Source organism: Amia ocellicauda, unplaced genomic scaffold (assembly GCF_036373705.1).
Source record: "Amia ocellicauda isolate fAmiCal2 unplaced genomic scaffold, fAmiCal2.hap1 HAP1_SCAFFOLD_36, whole genome shotgun sequence".
NCBI lineage: Eukaryota > Metazoa > Chordata > Actinopteri > Amiiformes > Amiidae > Amia > Amia ocellicauda.
In genome coordinates, this window is record NW_027102931.1 from 643,305 (window position 1) to 662,602 (window position 19,298).

The 19,298-nt window shown below is 46.5% G+C and overlaps 10 non-coding genes and 29 pseudogenes across 10 annotated transcripts; all 39 read right to left on the reverse strand.

Annotated features, from left to right (window-relative positions):
- Positions 1 to 81: 81 nt before the first annotated feature.
- Positions 82 to 200, reverse strand: LOC136733600 (uncharacterized; annotated as a pseudogene).
- Positions 201 to 752: 552 nt separating this feature from the next.
- LOC136733342 (5S ribosomal RNA) lies at positions 753 to 871 on the reverse strand. Its single transcript, XR_010810231.1, has one exon. It is a non-coding gene; the product is annotated as a 5S ribosomal RNA (ribosomal RNA).
- Positions 872 to 1,087: 216 nt separating this feature from the next.
- LOC136733739 (uncharacterized) lies at positions 1,088 to 1,206 on the reverse strand (annotated as a pseudogene).
- A 210-nt stretch (positions 1,207 to 1,416) lies between these two features.
- On the reverse strand, positions 1,417 to 1,534 carry LOC136733271 (5S ribosomal RNA). Its single transcript, XR_010810164.1, has one exon. It is a non-coding gene; the product is annotated as a 5S ribosomal RNA (ribosomal RNA).
- Positions 1,535 to 1,754: 220 nt separating this feature from the next.
- Positions 1,755 to 1,873, reverse strand: LOC136733553 (uncharacterized; annotated as a pseudogene).
- Positions 1,874 to 2,094: 221 nt separating this feature from the next.
- Positions 2,095 to 2,213, reverse strand: LOC136733764 (uncharacterized; annotated as a pseudogene).
- A 225-nt stretch (positions 2,214 to 2,438) lies between these two features.
- On the reverse strand, positions 2,439 to 2,557 carry LOC136733395 (uncharacterized; annotated as a pseudogene).
- A 210-nt stretch (positions 2,558 to 2,767) lies between these two features.
- Positions 2,768 to 2,886, reverse strand: LOC136733304 (5S ribosomal RNA). Its single transcript, XR_010810195.1, has one exon. It is a non-coding gene; the product is annotated as a 5S ribosomal RNA (ribosomal RNA).
- A 221-nt stretch (positions 2,887 to 3,107) lies between these two features.
- LOC136733555 (uncharacterized) lies at positions 3,108 to 3,225 on the reverse strand (annotated as a pseudogene).
- Positions 3,226 to 3,434: 209 nt separating this feature from the next.
- LOC136733613 (uncharacterized) lies at positions 3,435 to 3,553 on the reverse strand (annotated as a pseudogene).
- A 206-nt stretch (positions 3,554 to 3,759) lies between these two features.
- On the reverse strand, positions 3,760 to 3,878 carry LOC136733679 (uncharacterized; annotated as a pseudogene).
- A 220-nt stretch (positions 3,879 to 4,098) lies between these two features.
- LOC136733355 (uncharacterized) lies at positions 4,099 to 4,217 on the reverse strand (annotated as a pseudogene).
- Positions 4,218 to 4,441: 224 nt separating this feature from the next.
- LOC136733649 (uncharacterized) lies at positions 4,442 to 4,560 on the reverse strand (annotated as a pseudogene).
- Positions 4,561 to 4,777: 217 nt separating this feature from the next.
- On the reverse strand, positions 4,778 to 4,896 carry LOC136733326 (5S ribosomal RNA). Its single transcript, XR_010810216.1, has one exon. It is a non-coding gene; the product is annotated as a 5S ribosomal RNA (ribosomal RNA).
- A 220-nt stretch (positions 4,897 to 5,116) lies between these two features.
- On the reverse strand, positions 5,117 to 5,235 carry LOC136733318 (5S ribosomal RNA). The gene has a single exon (XR_010810208.1). It is a non-coding gene; the product is annotated as a 5S ribosomal RNA (ribosomal RNA).
- Positions 5,236 to 5,460: 225 nt separating this feature from the next.
- Positions 5,461 to 5,579, reverse strand: LOC136733361 (uncharacterized; annotated as a pseudogene).
- Positions 5,580 to 5,803: 224 nt separating this feature from the next.
- Positions 5,804 to 5,922, reverse strand: LOC136733580 (5S ribosomal RNA). Its single transcript, XR_010810255.1, has one exon. It is a non-coding gene; the product is annotated as a 5S ribosomal RNA (ribosomal RNA).
- Positions 5,923 to 6,145: 223 nt separating this feature from the next.
- Positions 6,146 to 6,264, reverse strand: LOC136733402 (uncharacterized; annotated as a pseudogene).
- A 558-nt stretch (positions 6,265 to 6,822) lies between these two features.
- On the reverse strand, positions 6,823 to 6,941 carry LOC136733307 (5S ribosomal RNA). Its single transcript, XR_010810198.1, has one exon. It is a non-coding gene; the product is annotated as a 5S ribosomal RNA (ribosomal RNA).
- A 221-nt stretch (positions 6,942 to 7,162) lies between these two features.
- LOC136733247 (uncharacterized) lies at positions 7,163 to 7,281 on the reverse strand (annotated as a pseudogene).
- Positions 7,282 to 7,496: 215 nt separating this feature from the next.
- Positions 7,497 to 7,615, reverse strand: LOC136733471 (uncharacterized; annotated as a pseudogene).
- Positions 7,616 to 7,830: 215 nt separating this feature from the next.
- Positions 7,831 to 7,949, reverse strand: LOC136733603 (uncharacterized; annotated as a pseudogene).
- Positions 7,950 to 8,169: 220 nt separating this feature from the next.
- LOC136733287 (5S ribosomal RNA) lies at positions 8,170 to 8,288 on the reverse strand. Its single transcript, XR_010810179.1, has one exon. It is a non-coding gene; the product is annotated as a 5S ribosomal RNA (ribosomal RNA).
- A 223-nt stretch (positions 8,289 to 8,511) lies between these two features.
- LOC136733537 (uncharacterized) lies at positions 8,512 to 8,630 on the reverse strand (annotated as a pseudogene).
- Positions 8,631 to 8,854: 224 nt separating this feature from the next.
- Positions 8,855 to 8,973, reverse strand: LOC136733592 (5S ribosomal RNA). The gene has a single exon (XR_010810256.1). It is a non-coding gene; the product is annotated as a 5S ribosomal RNA (ribosomal RNA).
- Positions 8,974 to 9,196: 223 nt separating this feature from the next.
- LOC136733389 (uncharacterized) lies at positions 9,197 to 9,315 on the reverse strand (annotated as a pseudogene).
- A 224-nt stretch (positions 9,316 to 9,539) lies between these two features.
- LOC136733633 (uncharacterized) lies at positions 9,540 to 9,658 on the reverse strand (annotated as a pseudogene).
- Positions 9,659 to 9,868: 210 nt separating this feature from the next.
- On the reverse strand, positions 9,869 to 9,987 carry LOC136733340 (5S ribosomal RNA). Its single transcript, XR_010810229.1, has one exon. It is a non-coding gene; the product is annotated as a 5S ribosomal RNA (ribosomal RNA).
- A 209-nt stretch (positions 9,988 to 10,196) lies between these two features.
- Positions 10,197 to 10,315, reverse strand: LOC136733359 (uncharacterized; annotated as a pseudogene).
- A 224-nt stretch (positions 10,316 to 10,539) lies between these two features.
- LOC136733634 (uncharacterized) lies at positions 10,540 to 10,658 on the reverse strand (annotated as a pseudogene).
- A 210-nt stretch (positions 10,659 to 10,868) lies between these two features.
- Positions 10,869 to 10,987, reverse strand: LOC136733413 (uncharacterized; annotated as a pseudogene).
- A 215-nt stretch (positions 10,988 to 11,202) lies between these two features.
- Positions 11,203 to 11,321, reverse strand: LOC136733466 (uncharacterized; annotated as a pseudogene).
- A 219-nt stretch (positions 11,322 to 11,540) lies between these two features.
- Positions 11,541 to 11,659, reverse strand: LOC136733776 (uncharacterized; annotated as a pseudogene).
- Positions 11,660 to 11,870: 211 nt separating this feature from the next.
- LOC136733431 (uncharacterized) lies at positions 11,871 to 11,989 on the reverse strand (annotated as a pseudogene).
- A 215-nt stretch (positions 11,990 to 12,204) lies between these two features.
- LOC136733743 (uncharacterized) lies at positions 12,205 to 12,323 on the reverse strand (annotated as a pseudogene).
- Positions 12,324 to 12,538: 215 nt separating this feature from the next.
- Positions 12,539 to 12,657, reverse strand: LOC136733467 (uncharacterized; annotated as a pseudogene).
- Positions 12,658 to 12,876: 219 nt separating this feature from the next.
- LOC136733414 (uncharacterized) lies at positions 12,877 to 12,995 on the reverse strand (annotated as a pseudogene).
- Positions 12,996 to 13,204: 209 nt separating this feature from the next.
- LOC136733515 (uncharacterized) lies at positions 13,205 to 13,323 on the reverse strand (annotated as a pseudogene).
- Positions 13,324 to 13,538: 215 nt separating this feature from the next.
- Positions 13,539 to 13,657, reverse strand: LOC136733745 (uncharacterized; annotated as a pseudogene).
- Positions 13,658 to 19,298: the final 5,641 nt, after the last annotated feature.

Here is a 19,298-nt window from a genome sequence, read left to right on the forward strand (position 1 = left end):
GTGTACAATACTTCAATTATATCTCCTCCAGACAGATAGAGAGTATTAAGAGCTACGATAAAGTTACCCAGGAGACGTAAAAGCTTGCAGCACCAGGTATTTCCAGGAGGTCTCACATTCATGTACTGACCAGGTCCTGCCCCGTTTAGCTTCCGAGATCTGACTTGATCGGGCGCGTTCAGGATGGTGTGGCCGCAAGCCAAGATGCCTGGCTGCATGATGTCTCTTAAAGGCTGGCGGGTATTGACGGAATTTCCAGAAAAAAAAAAATAAATTGAAAAATGGCGGGAAAAATATCAGTGCAGGAAAGGGTGTTGAAAGTAGCCGGGTACGTGTACAATTCTTCAATTATATCTCCTGGAGACAGAAAGAGAGTATTAAGAGCTACGATGAAGTTACCCAGGAGATGTAAAAAGCTTGCAGCACCTGGTATTTCTAGGAAGTCTCCCATCCAAGTACCGACCAGGCCGTGCCCCGTTTAGCTTCCGAGATCTGACGATATCATGCGCGTTCAGGACGGTGTGGCCGAAAGCCGAGAGGCCCGGCTGCATGATGTCTCTTAAAGGTTGGCGGGTATTGACGGAACTTCCAGCAAAAAAAAAAAAAAAAAAAAAAGAAAAATGGATGGAAAAATATCAGTGCAGCAAAGGGTGTTGACAGTAGCTGGGTACGTGTACAATTCTTCAATTATATCTCCTCCAGACAGAAAGAGAGAACTAAGAGCTACGATAAAGTTACCCAGGAGACGTAAAATCTTGCAGCACCAGGTATTTCCAGGAGGTCTCCCATCCAAGTACTGACCAGGCCCTGCCCCGTTTAGCTTCCGAGATCTAACGAGATCAGGCGCATTCAGGACGGTGTGGCCACAAGCCGAAAGGCCTGGCTGCATGATGTCTCTTAAAGGTTGGCGGGTATTGACGGAACTTCCAGCAAAAAAAAAAAAAAAAAAAGAAAAATGGATGGAAAAATATCAGTGCAGCAAATGGTGTTGACAGTAGCTGGGTACGTGTACAATACTTCAATTATATCTCCTACAGACAGAGAGAGAGTATTAAGAGCTACGATAAAGTTACCCAGGAGACGTAAAAGCTTGCAGAACTAGGTATTTCCAGGAGGTCTCACTTTCATGTACTGACCAGGTCCTGCCCCGTTTAGCTTCCGAGATCTGACGAGATCGGGCGCGTTCAAGATGGTGTGGCCGCAAGCCGAGATGCCTGGCTGCATGATGTCTCTTAAAGGCTGGCGGGTATTGACGGAACTGCCAGCAAAAAAAAAAAAGAAAAATAGAGGAAAATATACCAGTGCAGCAAAGGGTGTTGAAAGTAGCCGGGTACGTGTACAATTCTTCAATTATATCTCCTGGAGACAGAAAGAGAGTATTAAGAGCTACGATGAAGTTACCCAGGAGACGTAAAAAGCTTGCAGCACCTGGTATTTCCAGGAGGTCACCCATCCAAGTACTGACCAGGCCCTGCCCCGTTAGCTTCCGAGATCTGATGAGATCGGGCGCGTTCAGGACGGTGTGGCCGCAAGCCAAGAGGCCTGGCTGCATGATGTCTCTTAAAGGCTGGCGGGTATTGACGAACTTCCAGCAAAAAAAAAAAAAAAAAAAAAATGGAAAATGGAGGGAAAAATATCAGTGCAGCAAAGGCTGTTGAAAGTAGCCGGGTACGTGTACAATACTTCAATTATATCTCCTCCAGACAGATAGAGAGTATTAAGAGCTACGATGAAGTTTCCCAGGAGACGTAAAAAGCTTGCAGTACCAGGTATTTCCAGGAGGTCTCCCATCCAAGTACTGACGAGTCCCTGCCCCGTTTAGCTTCCGAGATCTGACGAGATCGGGCGTGTTCAGGACGGTGTGGCCACAAGCCAAGAGGCCGGGCTGCATGATGTCTCTTAAAGGCTGGCGGGTATTGACAGAACTTCCAGCAAAAAATAAAAAATAAATAAATAGAAAAATGGAGGGAAAAATATCAGTGCAGGACAGGGTGTTGAAAGTAGCCGGGTACATGTACAATTCTTCAATTATATCTCCTCCAGACTGAATGAGAGTATTAAGAGCTACGCTGAAGTTACCCAGGAGATGTAAAAAGCTTTCAGCACCTGGTATTTCCAGGAGGTCACCGATCCAATTACTGACCAGGCCCTGCCCAGTTTTTCTTCCGAGATCTGACGAGATCTTGCGTCTTCAGGACGGTGTGGCCGCAAGCCGAGATGCCTGGCTGCATGATGTCTCTTAAAGGTTGGCGGGTATTGACGGAACTTCCAGCAAAAAAAAAATATAAAAAAAGAAAAAAGAAAAATGGATGGAAAAATATCAGTGCAGCAAAGGGTGTTGACAGTAGCTGGATACGTGTACAATACTTCAATTATATCTCCTCCAGACAGAGAGAGAGTATTAAGAGCTACGATGAAGTTACCCAGGAGACGTAAAAAGCTTGCAGCACCTGGTATTTCTAGGAGGTCTCCCATCCAAGTACTGACCAGGCCCTGCCCCGTTTAGCTTCCGAGATCTGACGAGATAGGGCGCATTCAGGACGGTGTGGCCACAAGCCGAAAGGCCTGGCTGCATGATGTCTCTTAAAGGTTGGTGGGTATTGACGGAACTGCCAGCAAAAAAAAAAAAGAAAAATAGAGGGATATATACCAGTGCAGCAAAGGGTGTTGAAAGTAGCCGGGTACGTGTACAATTCTTCAATTATATCTCCTGGAGACAGAAAGAGAGTATTAAGAGCTACGATGAAGTTACCCAGGAGACGTAAAAAGCTTGCAGCACCTAGTATTTCTAGGAGGTCTCCCATCCAAGTACTGACCAGGCCCTGCCCCGTTTAGCTTCCGAGATCTGACGAGATCGGGCGCATTCAGGACGGTGTGGCCACAAGCAGAAAGGCCTGGCTGCATGATGTCTCTTAAAGGTTGGCGGGTATTGACGGAACTTCCAGCAAAAAGAAAAAAAAAAAAAAATAGAAAAATGGAGGGAAAAATATCAGTGCAGGAAAGGGTGTTGAAAGTAGCCGGGTACGTGTACAATTCTTCAATTATATCTCCTGCAGACTGAAAACGAGTATTAAGAGCTATGATGAAGTTACCCAGGAGACGTAAAAAGCTTGCAGCACCTGGTATTTCTAGGAGGTCTCCCATCCAAGTACTGACCAGGCCCTGCCCCGTTAGCTTCCGAGATTTGACAAGATCGGGCGCGTTCAGGATGGTGTGGCCGCAAGCCAAGATGCCTGGCTGCATGATGTCTCTTAAAGGTTGGCGGGTATTGACGGAACTGCCAGCAAAAAAAAAAAGAAAAATAGAGGGAAATATACCAGTGCAGCAAAGGGTGTTGAAAGTAGCCGGGTACGTGTACAATTCTTCAATTATATCTCCTGGAGACAGAAAGAGAGTATTAAGAGCTACGATGAAGTTACCCAGGAGACGTAAAAAGCTTGCAGCACCTGGTATTTCCAGGAGGTCACACATCCAAGTACTGACCAGGCCCTGCCCCGTTAAGCTTCCGAAATCTGATATGATCGGGCGCGTTCAGGACGGTGTGACTACAAGCCAAGAGGCCTGGCTGCATGATGTCTCTTAAAGGCTGGCGGATATTGACGGAACTTTCAGCAAAAAAAAAAAAAAATGGATGGAAAAATATCAGTGCAGCAAAGGGTGTTGACAGTAGCTGGGTACGTGTACAATACTTCAATTATATCTCCTCCAGACAGATAGAGAGCATTAAGAGCTACGATAAAGTTACCCAGGAGACGTAAAAGCTTGCAGCACGAGGTATTTCCAGGAGGTCTCACATTCATGTACTGACCAGGTCCTGCCCCGTTTAGCTTCCGAGATCTGACAAGATCGGGCGCGTTCAGGACGGTGTGGCCGCAAGCTGAGATGTCTGGCTGCATGATGTCTCTTAAAGGCTGGCGGGTATTGACGGAATTTCCAGCAAAAAAAATAAAAAAAAATAAAGAAAAATGGAGGGAAAAATATCAGTGCAGGAAAGGGTGTTGAAAGTAGCCGGGTACGTGTACAATTCTTCAATTATATCTCCTGGAGACAGAAAGAGAGTATTAAGAGCTACGATGAAGTTACCCAGGAGACGTAAAAAGCTTGCAGGACCTGGTATTTCCAGGAGGTCTCCCATCAAAGTACTGACCAGGCCCTGCCCCGTTTAGCTTCCGAGATCTGATGAGATCGGGCGCGTTCAGGACGGAGTGGCCACAAGCCGAAAGGCCTGGCTGCATGATGTCTCTTAAAGGTTGGCGGGTATTGACGGAACTTCCAGCCAAAAAAAAAATTAAAAAAAGAAAAAAGAAAAATAAATGGAAAAATATCAGTGCAGCAAAGGGTGTTGACAGTAGCTGGATACGTGTACATTACTTCAATTATATCTCCTCCAGACAGAGAGAGAGTATTAAGAGCTACGATAAAGTTACCCAGGAGACGTAAAAGCTTGCAGCACGAGGTATTTCCAGGAGGTCTCACTTTCATGTACTGACCAGGTCCTGCCCCGTTTAGCTTCCGAGATCTGACGAGATCGGGCGCGTTCAGGATGGTGTGGCCGCAAGCTGAGATGCCTGGCTGCATGATGTCTCTTAAAGGCTGGCGGGTATTGACGGAACTGCCAGGAAAAAAAAAAAAAAAAAAAGAAAAATGGATGGAAAAATATCAGTGCAGCAAATAGTGTTGACAGTAGCTGGGTACGTGTACAATACTTCAATTATATCTCCTCCAGACAGATAGAGAGTATTAAGAGCTACGATGAAGTTACCCAGGAGACGTAAAAAGCTTGCAGCACCTGGTATTTCTAGGAGGTCTCCCATCCAAGTACTGACCAGGCCCTGCCCCGTTTAGCTTCCGAGATCTGACAAGATCGGGCGCATTCAGGACGGTGTGGCCACAAGCCGAAAGGCCTGGCTGCATGATGTCTCTTAAAGGTTGGCGGGTATTGACGGAATTTCCAGCAAAAAAAAAAAAAAAAAAAATAGAAAACTGGAGGGAAAAATATCAGTGCAGGAAAGGGTGTTGAAAGTAGCCGGGTACGTGTACAATTCTTCAATTATATCTCCTGGAGACAGAAAGAGAGTATTAAGAGCTACGATGAAGTTACCCAGGAGACGTAAAAATCTTGCAGCACCTGGTATTTCTAGGAGGTCTCCCATCCAAGTACTGACCAGGCCCTGCCCCGTTTAGCTTCCGAGATCTGACGAGATCGGGCGCATTCAGGACGGTGTGGCCACAAGCCGAAAGGCCCGGCTGCATGATGTCTCTTAAAGGTTGGCGGGTATTGACAGAACTTCCAGAAAAAAAAAAAAAAAAAAAAAAAAAAAAAGAAAAATGGATGGAAAAATATCAGTGCAGCAAAGGGTGTTGACAGTAGCTGGGTACGTGTACAATTCTTCAATTATATCTCCTCCAGACAGAAAGAAAGAACTAAGAGCTACGATAAAGTTACCCAGGAGACGTAAAATCTTGCAGCACCAGGTATTTCCAGGAGGTCTCCCATCCAAGTACTGACCAGGTCCTGCCCCGTTTAGCTTCCGAGATCTTACGAGATCGGGCGCATTCAGGACGGTGTGGCCACAAGCCGAAAGGCCTGGCTGCATGATGTCTCTTAAAGGTTGGCGGGTATTGACGGAACTTCCAGCAAAAAAAAAAAAGAAAAAAAGAAAAAAGAAAAATGGATGGAAAAATATCAGTGCAGCAAAGGGTGTTGACAGTAGCTGGATACGTGTACAATACTTCAATTATATCTCCTCCAGACAGAGAGAGAGTATTGAGAGCTACGATAAAGTTACCCAGGAGACGTAAAAGCTTGCAGCACCTGGTATTTCTAGGAGGTCTCCCATCCAAGTACTGACCAGGCCCTGCCCCGTTTAGCTTCCGAGATCTGACGAGATCGGGCGCATTCAGGACGGTGTGGCCACAAGCCGAAAGGCCTGGCTGCATGATGTCTCTTAAAGGTTGGCGGGTATTGACAGAACTTCCAGCAAAAAAAAAAAAAAAAAAAAAAAAAAGAAAAATGGATGGAAAAATATCAGTGCAGCAAAGGGTGTTGACAGTAGCTGGGTACGTGTACAATTCTTCAATTATATCTCCTCCAGACAGAAAGAAAGAACTAAGAGCTACGATAAAGTTACCCAGGAGACGTAAAATCTTGCAGCACCAGGTATTTCCAGGAGGTCTCCCATCCAAGTACTGACCAGGTCCTGCCCCGTTTAGCTTCCGAGATCTTACGAGATCGGGCGCAATCAGGACGGTGTGGCCACAAGCCGAAAGGCCTGGCTGCATGATGTCTCTTAAAGGTTGGCGGGTATTGACGGAACTTCCAGCAAAAAAAAAAAAGAAAAAAAGAAAAAAGAAAAATGGATGGAAAAATATCAGTGCAGCAAAGGGTGTTGACAGTAGCTGGATACGTGTACAATACTTCAATTATATCTCCTCCAGACAGAGAGAGAGTATTGAGAGCTACGATAAAGTTACCCAGGAGACGTAAAAGCTTGCAGCACTAGGTATTTCCAGGAGGTCTCACATTCAAGTACTGACCAGGTCCTGCCCGTTTAGCTTCCGAGATCTGACAATATCATGCGCGTTCAGGACGGTGTGGCCGAAAGCCAAGAGGCCCGGCTGCATGATGTCTCTTTAAGGCTGGCGGGTATTGACGGAACTTCAAGCAAAAAAAAAAAGAAAAAAGAAAAATGGAGGGAAAAATATCAGTGCAGCAAAGGGTTTTGAAAGTAGCCGGGTACGTGTACAATTCTTCAATAATATCTCCTACAGACTGAAAGAGAGTATTAAGAGCTATGATGAAGTTACCCAGGAGACGTAAAAAGCTTGCAGCACCTGGTATTTCCAGGAGGTCACCCATCCAAGTACTGACCAGGCCCTGCCCCGCTTAGCTTCTGAGATCTGATGAGATTGGGCGTGTTCAGGACGGTGTGGCCGCAAGCCAAGAGGCCTGGCTGCATGATGTCTCTTAAAGGCTGGCGGGTATTGACGGAACTTCCAGCAAAAAATAAAAAATAAATAAATAGAAAAATGGAGGGAAAAATATCAGTGCAGGACAGGGTGTTGAAAGTAGCCGGGTACATGTACAATTCTTCAATTAAATCTCCTCCAGACTGAATGAGAGTATTAAGAGCTACGCTGAAGTTACCCAGGAGATGTAAAAAGCTTTCAGCACCTGGTATTTCCAGGAGGTCAACCATCCAATTACTGACCAGGCCCTGCCCAGTTTTTCTTCCGAGATCTGACGAGATCTTGCGTCTTCAGGACGGTGTGGCCTCAAGCCAAGAGGCCTGGCTGCATGATGTCTCTTAAAGGCTGGCGTGTATTGATGGAACTTCCAGCAAGAAACAAAAGAAAAAAGAAAAATGGAGGGAAAAATATCAGTGCAGCAAAGCGTGTTGAAGGTAGCCGGGTACGTGTACAATTCTTCAATTATATCTCCTCCAGACAGATAGAGAGTATTAAGAGCTACGATAAAGTTACCCAGGATACGTAAAAGCTTGCAGCACCAGGTATTTCCAGGAGGTCTCACATTAAAGTACTGACCAGGTCCTGCCCCGTTTAGCTTCCGAGATCTGACGAAATCGGGCGCGTTCAGGACGGTGTGGCCGCAAGCCGAGATGTCTGGCTGCATGATGTCTCTTAAAGGCTGGCGTGTATTGACGGAATTTCCAGCAAAAAAAAAAAAAAAAAAGAAAAATGGATGGAAAAATATCAGTGCAGGAAAGGGTGTTGAAAGTAGCCGGGTACGTGTACAATTCTTCAAATATATCTCCTCCAGACAGATAGAGAGTATTAAGAGCTACGATAAAGTTACCCAGGAGACGTAAAAGCTTGCAGCACCAGGTATTTCCAGGAGGTCTCACATTCATGTACTGACCAGGTCCTGCCCCGTTTAGCTTCCAAGATCTGACGAGATCGGGCGAGTTCAGGATGGTGTGGCCGCAAGCCGAGATGCCTGGCTGCATGATGTCTCTTAAAGGCTGGCGGGTATTGACGGAATTTCCAGCAAAAAAAAAAAAAAAAAAAATAGAAAACTGGAGGGAAAAATATCAGTGCAGGAAAGGGTGTTGAAAGTAGCCGGGTACGTGTACAATTCTTCAATTATATCTCCTGGAGACAGAAAGAGAGTATTAAGAGCTACGATGAAGTTACCCAGGAGACGTAAAAAGCTTGCAGCACCTGGTATTTCTAGGAGGTCTCCCATCCAAGTACTGACCAGGCCCTGCCCCGTTTAGCTTCCGAGATCCGACGAGATCGGGCGCATTCAGGACGGTGTGGCCACAAGCCGAAAGGCCTGGCTGCATGATGTCTCTTAAAGGTTGGCGGGTATTGACAGAACTTCCAGCAAAAAAAAAAAAAAAAAAAAAAAAAAGAAAAATGGATGGAAAAATATCAGTGCAGCAAAGGGTGTTGACAGTAGCTGGGTACGTGTACAATTCTTCAATTATATCTCCTGGAGACAGAAAGAGAGTATTAAGAGCTACGATAAAGTTACCCAGGAGACGTAAAATCTTGCAGCACCAGGTATTTCCAGGAGGTCTCCCATCCAAGTACTGACCAGGTCCTGCCCCGTTTAGCTTCCGAGATATTACGAGATCGGGCGCATTCAGGACGGTGTGGCCACAAGCCGAAAGGCCTGGCTGCATGATGTCTCTTAAAGGTTGGCGGGTATTGACGGAACTTCCAGCAAAAAAAAAAAAGAAAAAAAGAAAAAAGAAAAATGGATGGAAAAATATCAGTGCAGCAAAGGGTGTTGACAGTAGCTGGATACGTGTACAATACTTCAATTATATCTCCTCCAGACAGAGAGAGAGTATTGAGAGCTACGATAAAGTTACCCAGGAGACGTAAAAGCTTGCAGCACCTGGTATTTCTAGGAGGTCTCCCATCCAAGTACTGACCAGGCCCTGCCCCGTTTAGCTTCCGAGATCTGACGAGATCGGGCGCATTCAGGACGGTGTGGCCACAAGCCGAAAGGCCTGGCTGCATGATGTCTCTTAAAGGTTGGCGGGTATTGACAGAACTTCCAGCAAAAAAAAAAAAAAAAAAAAAAAAAAGAAAAATGGATGGAAAAATATCAGTGCAGCAAAGGGTGTTGACAGTAGCTGGGTACGTGTACAATTCTTCAATTATATCTCCTCCAGACAGAAAGAAAGAACTAAGAGCTACGATAAAGTTACCCAGGAGACGTAAAATCTTGCAGCACCAGGTATTTCCAGGAGGTCTCCCACCCAAGTACTGACCAGGTCCTGCCCCGTTTAGCTTCCGAGATCTTACGAGATCGGGCGCATTCAGGACGGTGTGGCCACAAGCCGAAAGGCCTGGCTGCATGATGTCTCTTAAAGGTTGGCGGGTATTGACGGAACTTCCAGCAAAAAAAAAAAAGAAAAAAAGAAAAAAGAAAAATGGATGGAAAAATATCAGTGCAGCAAAGGGTGTTGACAGTAGCTGGATACGTGTACAATACTTCAATTATATCTCCTCCAGACAGAGAGAGAGTATTGAGAGCTACGATAAAGTTACCCAGGAGACGTAAAAGCTTGCAGCACTAGGTATTTCCAGGAGGTCTCACTTTCATGTACTGACCAGGTCCTGCCCCGTTTAGCTTCCGAGATCTGACGAGATCGGGCGCGTTCAGGATGGTGTGGCCGCAAGCCGAGATGCCTGGCTGCATGATGTCTCTTAAAGGCTGGCGGGTATTGACGGAACTGCCACCAAAAAAAAAAAAGAAAAATAGAGGGAAATATACCAGTGCAGCAAAGGGTGTTGAAAGTAGCCGGGTACGTGTACAATTCTTCAATTATATCTCCTGGAGACAGAAAGAGAGTATTAAGAGCTACGATGAAGTTACCCAGGAGACGTAAAAAGCTTGCAGCACCTGGTATTTCTAGGAGGTCTCCCATCCAAGTACTGACCAGGCCCTGCCCCGTTTAGCTTCCGAGATCTGACGAGATCGGGCGCATTCAGGACGGTGTGGCCGCAAGCCAAGAGGCCTGGCTGCATGATGTCTCTTAAAGGTTGGCGGGTATTGACGGAACTTCCAGCAAAAAAAAAAAGAAAAATAGAGGGAAATATACCAGTGCAGCAAAGGGTGTTGAAAGTAGCCGGGTACGTGTACAATTCTTCAATTATATCTCCTGGAGACAGAAAGAGAGTATTAAGAGCTACGATGAAGTTACCCAGGAGACGTAAAAAGCTTGCAGCACCTGGTATTTCTAGGAGGTCTCCCATCCAAGTACTGACAAGGCCCTGCCCCGTTTAGCTTCCGAGATCTGACGAGATCGGGCGCATTCAGGACGGTGTGGCCACAAGCCGAAAGGCCTGGCTGCATGATGTCTCTTAAAGGTTGGCGGGTATTGACGGAACTTCCAGCAAAAAAAAAAAAGAAAAAAAGAAAAAAGAAAAATGGATGGAAAAATATCAGTGCAGCAAACGGTGTTGACAGTAGCTGGATACGTGTACAATACTTCAATTATATCTCCTCCAGACAGAGAGAGAGTATTGAGAGCTACGATAAAGTTACCCAGGAGACGTAAAAGCTTGCAGCACTAGGTATTTCCAGGAGGTCTCACTTTCATGTACTGACCAGGTCCTGCCCCGTTTAGCTTCCGAGATCTGACGAGATCGGGCGCGTTCAGGATGGTGTGGCCGCAAGCCGAGATGCCTGGCTGCATGATGTCTCTTAAAGGCTGGCGGGTATTGACGGAACTGCCACCAAAAAAAAAAAAGAAAAATAGAGGGAAATATACCAGTGCAGCAAAGGGTGTTGAAAGTAGCCGGGTACGTGTACAATTCTTCAATTATATCTCCTGGAGACAGAAAGAGAGTATTAAGAGCTACGATGAAGTTACCCAGGAGACGTAAAAAGCTTGCAGCACCTGGTATTTCTAGGAGGTCTCCCATCCAAGTACTGACGAGGCCCTGCCCCATTTAGCTTCCGAGATCTGACGAGATCGGGCGCATTCAGGACGGTGTGGCCGCAAGCCAAGAGGCCTGGCTGCATGATGTCTCTTAAAGGTTGGCGGGTATTGACGGAACTTCCAGCAAAAAAAAAAAAAAAAAAGAAAAATGGATGGAAAAATATCAGTGCAGCAAATGGTGTTGACAGTAGCTGGGTACGTGTACAATACTTCAATTATATCTCCTCCAGACAGATAGAGAGTATTAAGAGCTACGATAAAGTTACCCAGGAGACGTAAAAGCTTGCAGCACCAGGTATTTCCAGGAGGTCTCACATTCATGTACTGACCAGGTCCTGCCCCGTTTAGCTTCCGAGATCTGACGAGATCGGGCGCGTTCAGGATGGTGTGGCCGCAAGCCGAGATGCCTGGCTGCATGATGTCTCTTAAAGGCTGGCGGGTATTGACGGAATTTCCAGCAAAAAAAAAAAAAAATATATAGAAAAATGGAGGGAAAAATATCAGTGCAGGAAAGGGTGTTGAAAGTAGCCGGGTACGTGTACAATTCTTCAATTATGTCTTCTCCAGACAGAAAGAGAGTATTAAGAGCTACGATGAAGTTCCCCAGGAGACGTAAAAAGCTGGCAGCACCTGGTATTTCCAGGAGATCTCCCATCGAAGTACCGACCAGGCCCTGCCCCGTTTAGTTTCCGAGATCTGACGAGATCGGGCGCGTTCAGGACTTTGTGTCCGCAAGCCGAGAGGCCTGGCTGCATGATGTCTCTTAAAGGTTGGCGGGTATTGACGGAACTTCCAGCAAAAAAAAAAAAAAGAAAAATGGATGGAAAAATATCAGTGCAGCAAAGGGTGTTGAAAGTAGCCGGGTACATGTACAATTCTTCAATTATATCTCCTGCAGACTGAAAGAGAGTATTAAGAGCTACGATGAAGTTACCCAGGAGACGAAAAAGCTAGCAGCACCTGGTATTTCCAGGAGGTCTCCCATCAAAGTACTGACCAGGCCCTGCCCCGTTTAGCTTCCGAGATCTGACGAGATCGGGCGCGTTCAGGCCGGTGTGGCCTCAAGCCAAGAGGCCTGGCTGCATGATGTCTCTTAAAGGCTGGAGGTTATTGACGGAACTTCCAGCAAAATAAAAAAGAAAAAAGAAAAATGGAGGGAAAAATATCAGTGCAGCAAAGGGTGTTGAAAGTAGCCGGGTATGTGTACAATTCTTCAATTATATCTCCTCCAGACAGAAAGAGAGTATTTAGAGCTACGATAAAGTTACCCAGGAGACGAAATAACTTGCAGCACCTGATATCTCCAGGAGGTCACCCATCCAAGTACTGACGAACCCTTGCCCCGTTTAGCTTCCGAGATCTGATGAGATTGGGCGCGTTCAGGACGGTGTGGCCGCAAGCCAAGAGGCCTGGCTGCATGATGTCTCTTAAAGGCTGACGGGTATTGACGGAACTTCCAGCAAAAAAAAAATGGATAAAGAAAAATGGATGGAAAAATATCAGTGCAGCAAATGGTGTTGACAGTAGCTGGGTACGTGTACAATACTTCAATTATATCTCCTCCAGACAGATAGAGAGTATTAAGAGCTACGATAAAGTTACCCAGGAGACGTAAAAGCTTGCAGCACCAGGTATTTCCAGGAGGTCTCACATTCATGTACTGACCAGGTCCTGCCCCGTTTAGCTTCCGAGATCTGACGAGATCGGGCGCGTTCAGGATGGTGTGGCCGCAAGCCGAGATGCCTGGCTGCATGATGTCTCTTAAAGGCTGGCGGGTATTGACGGAATTTCCAGCAAAAAAAAAAATAAATATATAGAAAAATGGAGGGAAAAATATCAGTGCAGGAAAGGGTGTTGAAAGTAGCCGGGTACGTGTACAATTCTTCAATTATGTCTTTTCCAGACAGAAAGAGAGTATTAAGAGCTACGATGAAGTTCCCCAGGAGACGTAAAAAGCTGGCAGCACCTGGTATTTCCAGGAGATCTCCCATCGAAGTACTGACCAGGCCCTGCCCCGTTTAGTTTCCGAGATCTGACGAGATCGGGCGCGTTCAGGATGGTGTGGCCGCAAGCCGAGATGCCTGGCTGCATGATGTCTCTTAAAGGTTGGCGGGTATTGACGGAACTTCCAGCAAAAAAAAAAAGAAAAATAGAGGGAAATATACCAGTGCAGCAAAGGGTGTTGAAAGTAGCCGGGTACGTGTACAATTCTTCAATTATATCTCCTGGAGACAGAAAGAGAGTATTAAGAGCTACGATGAAGTTACCCAGGAGACGTAAAAAGCTTGCAGCACCTAGTATTTCTAGGAGGTCTCCCATCCAAGTACTGACAAGGCCCTGCCCCGTTTAGCTTCCGAGATCTGACGAGATCGGGCGCGTTCAGGCCGGTGTGGCCTCAAGCCAAGAGGCCTGGCTGCATGATGTCTCTTAAAGGCTGGAGGTTATTGACGGAACTTCCAGCAAAATAAAAAAGAAAAAAGAAAAATGGAGGGAAAAATATCAGTGCAGCAAAGGGTGTTGAAAGTAGCCGGGTATGTGTACAATTCTTCAATTATATCTCCTCCAGACAGAAAGAGAGTATTTAGAGCTACGATAAAGTTACCCAGGAGACGAAATAACTTGCAGCACCTGATATCTCCAGGAGGTCACCCATCCAAGTACTGACGAACCCTTGCCCCGTTTAGCTTCCGAGATCTGATGAGATTGGGCGCGTTCAGGACGGTGTGGCCGCAAGCCAAGAGGCCTGGCTGCATGATGTCTCTTAAAGGCTGACGGGTATTGACGGAACTTCCAGCAAAAAAAAAATGGATAAAGAAAAATGGAGGGAAAAATATCAGTGCAGCAATGGGTGTTGAAAGTAGCCGGGTACGTGTACAATACTTCAATTATATCTCCTCCAGACAGAAAGAGAGTATTAAGAGCTACGATGAACTCACCTAAAGGATTATTAGGAACACCATACTAATACTGTGTTTGACCCTCTTTCGCCTTCAGAACTGCTTTAATTCTACATGGCATTGATTCAACAAGGTGCTGAAAGCATTCTTTAGAAATGTTGGCCCATATTGATAGGATAGCATCTTGCAGTTGATGGAGATTTGTGGGATGCACATCCAGGGCACGAAGCTCCCGTTCCACCACATCCCAAAGATGCTCTATTGGGTTGAGATCTGGTGACTGTGGGGGCCAGTTTAGTACAGTGAACTCATTGTCATGTTCAAGAAACCAATTTGAAATGATTCGACCTTTGTGACATGGTGCATTATCCTGCTGGAAGTAGCCATCAGAGGATGGGTACATGGTGGTCAAAAAGGGATGGACATGGTCAGAAACAATGCTCAGGTAGGCCGTAGCATTTAAACGATGCCCAATTGGCACTAAGGGGCCTAAAGTGTGCCAAGAAGACATCCCCCACACCATTACACCACCACCACCAGCCTGCACAGTGGTAACAAGACATGATGGATCCATGTTCTCATTCTGTTTACGCCAAATTCTGACTCTACCATCTGAATGTCTCACCTCTTTTTCCTATTTGTAGTGGAGATGAGTGGTACCCGGTGGGGTCTTCTGCTGTTGTAGCCCATCCGCCTCAAGGTTGTACGTGTTGTGGCTTCACAAATGCTTTGCTGCATACCTCGGTTGTAGCGAGTGGTTATTTCAGTCAAAGTTGCTCTTCTATCAGCTTGAATCAGTCGGCCCATTCTCCTCTGACCTCTAGCATCAACAAGGCATTTTCGCCCACAGGACTGCCGCATACTGGATGTTTTTCCCTTTTCACACCATTCTTTGTAAACCCTAGAAATGGTTGTGCGTGAAAATCCCAGTAACTGAGCAGATTGTGAAATACTCAGACCGGCCCGTCTGGCACCAACAACCATGCCACGCTCAAAATTGCTTAAATCACCTTTCATTCCCATTCAGACATTCAGTTTGGAGTTCAGGAGATTGTCTTGACCAGGACCACACCCCTAAATGCATTGAAGCAACTGCCATGTGATTGGTTGATTAGATAATTGCATTAATGAGAAATTGAACAGGTGTTCCTAATAATCCTTTAGGTGAGTGTATATGTATGTATGTTTATGTATGTCCAATTGCTTTGACAATACAAATGAAATGAATTGAGAGAGAGAGAGAGAGAGAGAGAGGAATATGAGCTCCTAAAAAACATTTGTTTTTATACATAAGCGGAATTAATTTGTGATTTACAAATGAATATATAGCACTATAAACATACACAGAAGACATGGAATAGAAATTCAGAAGAAAAAGTATTCAAAAAATAATAATTTTAAGAGAAACACAAAAAGAAGAAAGCAGAGAGACAGTTCAGGAAGAAAATTCAGAAAAGAAAAGCTGAAGACAAGAATTGGAGGTAAGAGACAAATAATTAAACAAAAAAATATGTATTAATAAAATAAATAAGCATTCTCAGTAGTTGACTCAGCCAATGAAAATGCAGAGCTCCGATTTGAATAGAGTGACAGTAGGAGAGAGCCCAACTGCCACTGAGACTGATAGAAATCTATCGAACAGCAGTCTGACTGCAGAGCTGCCTTTTGAAATCTGATACCCTGAAGACATTCGCTCTGCACAGGCTAAGAAGGACTACAAACAAGCTGTGATGAGAGCATCTCCTGAGACCCTCATCCTAGACTACACCGGTAAAGGAGAAAACAGGGTCAAGAACAATCTACTGTTCTACACCGCCTTTCACAAAACCCTGTGCCAGACATACCCCAATAACAACAAGAGGGGCATTAGCAGAGGCAGGCAGATCTCAGTGCTGGTAGAGAAAGACACAGACAGTGTGATGCTCACTTTTAATGTATACCACAACGGGACCATCATGGTGCAGGGCAGCGAGAGCAGCCTGGACCAATTAGCTCTCGGCTTCCACACCTCAAAGCAGCAGACTGAGGTAGAGAAACAAGAGCCAGAGCCGGCCACCCTGCAGTCTGCCCCCAGCCACACGGAGCCAGACAGTGCCCCATCTCCCACAGACTGCCCCCCTGTCTCCCCAAAACTCTCCAGCAACATTAAAACACTAAAGGAATGCCTATCAGTGCTGGAGCTGGAGTTTGCGGAGTTCAGGGAGCAGACCTTGAGCACCCTGGCCCAGACCTCCTTGTGCGATCAGCTCCGGGATGAGATGCACAGACTAAAGATGCAGCACAAGGCTGAGATCCATGAGCTGAGAGCAGCAGTGAGAGACCTGGAGGAGCAGAGCCAAACCCTGAGGACGGAGCTGCGCAGAGCGAGGGAGGAGCTGACCAGGACACCCCAGCACAGCCAGCTAAGGAGCCTGCAGAGCCAGCTGGAGGAGCTAAGAGAGGAGCTACACATCACTGGAGCACAGAGACTGCACTGCACTGACCCCACAACACCTCCAACCCCTGACGCACCCACTGATCCACCCACACTCCCCACCACTCCTGACACACCCACTATCACCAGACCTGCCACTAATACACAACCCCCTGAAACGCCACTCCCCCAAAACACACCCGCTGCCCCCACCACTCCCGACGCAAACCCGGAGTGGCAGGTCAACGCAGAGGTGGTCATTCTGAGCGAATCCAATGGGAAGTTCCTGGTTGAGAGGCGCCTCTTCCCTGGGCGAAAAGTGAAAAAGCTTTGGTGCTCCACAGCACAGAGAGCCCTGGAGCTGCTCTCCAAGAGGAGGCTTTGCCAAGTCAAACACATCCTCATCCACACCGGCACTAACGACCTGAGTGCCCGCAGGGGCGATGTGGCCTCAGCCCTGAGACAGGTAGCAACGAAAGCCACAGAGGAATTCCCAACTGCCAAAATTTCCATCTCCACACTGCTGCCCCGCACAGACGTGCCCCTGCACATCATCCAGGCCATCAACGCAGAAGTGTCCCGAAGATGTGCCCTCCTCCCCAACGTCCACCTGGCACACCACTGAGACATCCAGCCACATCACCTGTATGACCACGTCCACCTCAACAAGACGGGTGTGAGGATCATCTCAAAGGTCCTCAAGGACACAACCCTGGGCCGAAACCCCACACACCCCCACCTCGAGACCAGGAGCAACCCCCCCAGCCCCCGGCCACATCCCCAGCCACCGGCTCCACCCCAGCCCCAGCCCCTGAGACCCCGCGGCCCCATTCCCCACCCCCCCATCCCCAGAGGGCCCGTCCAGCACAGCAGAGCGGACAGCCGGGGACCAGCACAGCCACACAGCCACGCAGCAGCGGCTTCCAGAGCCTGGAGGCCCGATGCTGCCCAGCTGGCCCAGATAAGGCAACTCCTCAGTGTCATCTGTACCACACTGCTGAGTTAACTGAGCCTCAACACACATATATATGGTTGTGGAGATGGAGAGTAAGAAAAAATGTGATTTAATTATTCTGATATTTTGATGCAAAGATAAAATCTTTGTGTGATTATTATGTATATCCATATATAATTATTAATAGTAATATAATATCAGTTGTAGACCACAAATTAAACTTTCTTATGTAGAAGAGACAAGTATAATAAAATATATGAACATGTCCTTTAAAATAAGCAGTTGGAATATGCAGGGTTTACGCTCCTCAACTTTTGGAATGAAGAGCACAGGCCCTGAACTGATCAACACTGTAAATAGTTCAGATGTTTTCATTCTTGTAGAGACTTGGTGCTGTGCAGATATGTCTATACACTGGATGGATACAATGGATACAGGGAGCTGATTGTGCCCTCCTATAAAAAACCCAAAGTCAGGTGTGGCAGGGCCTCGTGGGGGATTATCGTGTGGTACAGGGAGGAGCTCCGAGCAGCCCTATGCCCAGTACAGAGAGGAGACACACACCTGTGGATGAAAATCAGAAAAGACACCCTACAAAATAACACAGATATATACCTATGTGCAATTTATATGCCACCCGCAGACTCCCCCTACTATAATGAGGAAGGCTTTCATGAGCTTCAAAACGAAATCTGCCACTTCCAGACCCTGGGCTCTGTACTGCTGTGTGGCGATCTCAATGCCAGGACTGGCAGAGAGATGGACTACATCAATACAGAGGGGAACACACACCTGTTCGGAGACTCCCCGCTGTGCCACACACACACCTCCACACTGACACAGCCACGACAGCGTGGTAAACAAGAGCAGGAAGCAGGTAGTGCGCCTATGTAAAAGCCTGGGTCTATATATCATCAATGGCAGGACCAGGGGGTACTCTCTGGGGAGATTCACATACTGCTCGGCTCTGGGCAGCAGTGTGGTGGACTACGCCATAACTGACCTGGACCCACAAGCCAACAATGCGTTTGTAGTCAGACAACAATCTCCACTATCAGACCACAGCCAAATAACACTTTACCTAAAAAGATCAGCGCAGCCACAAGTCAGAGCCAAAATTCCCACAAAACTGGTCTCCCTGCCACCCAGTTAGAGATGGTCAGAGCCCAGCACAGAGAACTACACAAGAGCCCTGAATAGTGATGAGATTGAAAACATGTTAGACAGATATCAATCCTCACACTATCAAATAAACCAAAACGGAATAAACTCAGCCACCAAAACACTGAATGAAATATTTGAGAGACTGGCTTTAAAATCAAACATTAAAACAATTAAAAACCAAAATATGAAATCGTCTAAAAGAAAAAAAGAACAGTGGTGTGACCAGGAGTGTGAAACTTCTAGGAAACACCTGAGACATCTCTCCAACACTAAACACAGAGAGCCCGACAACCAGGAGGCTCGCCTCAGCTACTGCCAGGCCCTGCGGCACTACAAGCAACTCCTCAGTAAGAAAAAAGACCACTATATGGGCAGAATAAATACCCCAAAAACAAAAAATGAAATACCAATTCAAAATGGAGAAATCTGGAAAACACACTTTGAAAAACTTTACCAAAATGTTGAAAACAATCCAAAGCCAGAACAGGTTAAAATATTAAAAAACCTAAATAAATTGGAAGAAATCATTAAGAATAACCAAAATCCCTTAGATAACCCATTTACAATACAGGAACTAAAACATCAACTCAAAATCCTCAAACCCAGGAAAGTCAGCGGCCCCGACAGCATCAGCCCTGAGATGCTGAAGCACAGCAGCCCGCAGCTGCAGGAGGCTCTGCTCAAACTCTTTAACCTGGTGCTGAGAGCCGGGTGTTTCCCTGAGGTCGGGAATCAAGGATTGATCACCCCGATTTTTAAAAGTGGAGACAAATTAGACCCCAATAACTACTGGGGCAGCTGTGTGAGCAGTAACCTGGGGAAGGTGTTCTGCAGTATCATCAACGCCCAGATACTGGCCTTCCTTACCAAGCACAGTGTCCTGAATAAGAGTCAGATTGGCTTCCTACCAAAACACCGCACAACCGATCATATTTACACTCTACACA